Raw genomic sequence first — 2,337 nt, 5'->3', positions numbered from 1 at the left:
TAGACAAGCTTCAATCTCCTGAGAAAACCGCCCATCACTCCCACCTCGCATCATGGCCTCTCCCACAGGTGAGGACACCGGGGTCATGCTCAGCATGGTGGGCACAGGGCAAGGGGGCAGCCCTGCTCAGGAATTGGGCTGACTTCCTTTAAAAAGCAGGAAAACACAGCCCTGGGGTGGTTTAGGGAGAGCAGGAATGATGCAGAGGGTGCTGTGTGGGTTGGGGGGAGTCCAGAAAACTCCCTGTGCCTTGGTGACCTGGGAAATATGCCCAATGTGCCCCCAATAGTTGAACTCCAACAGCTCTTCCCCAAATCACAGAAGGTTGGTCAGTATCTCAAAAGCTGAGCAGACCCTGCACCAGCCTGGTACTTGATGCAAATGAAAGCTAGAGCTGTAGAGCTCTACATTTTTAGGGAAACCTCAGCTGCTGCACTTACTTTGAGCTATGGCTCAGCCAAAGCCTTTCAAATGCTGGGCTTTTTATTCAGCTTTTTGTTTTAATAAACCCCTAAGCACGGGTTTTCCTAAACACACGGTGCTGCCTCTGCTACAAGGGCAGGAGAAGATGGGGAATGCAGGGCTTTGGGTCTGGATTCCATAGGGGTCGTTGTGAAAGGATGCAGTGGTATGGTGGTCCCTAAACACCTGGGGGAACCAGGCAGAGGTATCTGGCAGGACACTCCCAGCACTGAATGACACACAAATAGCACTGAAATAGGAGGAAAAATATTGCTGAGCCTCCTTCTGGTTCCAGCCCCAGGTTGGGATACAAATGGAATTTCCTTTCTCTTTCATTGTTTTGTCTTTATGTGAGTGATTCAATTGCTTTGGAACAAGTCTGAAAAAAATTGCCCAGGACAGCCACATGATCCAGCCTGGATCTTCAGCCAAGCCAAAATACCTGGAGCAAAGCCATGGATTTGAGCTGACTAGGTATTTGCTTTGAGGTGTTTTTCCTGGGAAAAAAAAAAAAAAAAAAAAAAAAAAAAGAGGAGGAAAATGAGTTTTCATCTGCAGTGTTTGCAGTCCATTGGAAGGAAATGATTCGTGGAGGTGTTTGGCTGCAATTCTGCACACCAGGCTTTGTCATGAGTAAAAGCATCCAAAGATCCCAAACTGGACCCAGACCTTTATTTCTAAAGTGAAATATGTTGCATGGAAAATTACAGAATATACCTTTCCTAAAGAAAAACCCCATTACCTTTTTTTTTCCTGGCCAGAGAGGTTTGCTGAGTCTGCAGAGCACTTTGATCTAAGCCTTCCCAAAATCACAGTGCTTGGCACAGACCTTTTCTTTTTACCCTCCTTTAGCTGAATTCGCAGAGAACTGAGCAAAGATCCCCCGTTAAAAGCAAAAATCCCTCCACAAAATACATGTTTTCCTCACTTTCAGCTGGAATCATGCACACATTTCCCTCTTACAGCCAGGATGGAGGAGACAACACCGAAAAAAAACCCCAAAAATGCTATAAAACTCCCCAGTTCCCTCAAACCGCACAAATTCCCATCTCTGTGCTTCTCACATCAGTAGGTCGACCTAAATATTGCAGAGAAAAAAAAAAGAAGACATTGGATTTTTTGCCTGACACTTTTTTCCCTCCCTGCCAGGAGCTCTTGGGCGCTCGGCAATTAGGAGCTGTGGATTAATCTTGAGTGATATAATGAAGTGCCAGGTGGCTGGAGGACAGAGCTGGTGAACAAGGGGGGGGATGGGAAGGGGGAAGCTGCTCTACAGATTAACATGGTTTAGGACAGGTTTAGTGCAGGTAGAGCACCCAAGGAGATGGGAAAGAGGAGGCAGAGCCTGGGGGGCTTAATGAAATATGCTCAGTTCAATGCTCCATATTCAGGCTCATCCCTACTCCATGACCCTCTGCATCAAAATGTGTGGACAGGGCAGGGCTTGTGTTGCAGAGGAAAAATGATCTTTGCACATTTTCTAACCCTGATTTGCTTCTATGTCCCCAGAGTATCTTTCCACCTGTTTTACACCATCCCAGAGTCTCCCAGCCCCATGTCAATTATTTATTGAGGAAAAATACCCCAGGAAAGCAGGTTGGACAGGTCCCAAGCTCTTGCCTCAGCCATATCTGTGTCGTAGAACCACAAAGTTCTTGGAGTGTGAGGGGACCTTAAAACCCATCTAGTCCCACCCCCTGCTGCTATCCCAGGTTACTCCAAGCCCTGTCCAGCCTGGCCTTGGACACTTCCAGGGATGGGGCAGCCACAGCTGCTCTGGGCACCCTGTGCCAGAGCCTCTCCACCCTCACAGGGAAGAATTCCTTCCCAGTATTTCATCTAACCCTGCCATCTGGCAGTGGGAAGCCATTCCCC

Source organism: Anomalospiza imberbis, chromosome 25 (assembly GCF_031753505.1).
Source record: "Anomalospiza imberbis isolate Cuckoo-Finch-1a 21T00152 chromosome 25, ASM3175350v1, whole genome shotgun sequence".
NCBI lineage: Eukaryota > Metazoa > Chordata > Aves > Passeriformes > Viduidae > Anomalospiza > Anomalospiza imberbis.
Note: the sequence above shows the minus strand (reverse complement) of the source record.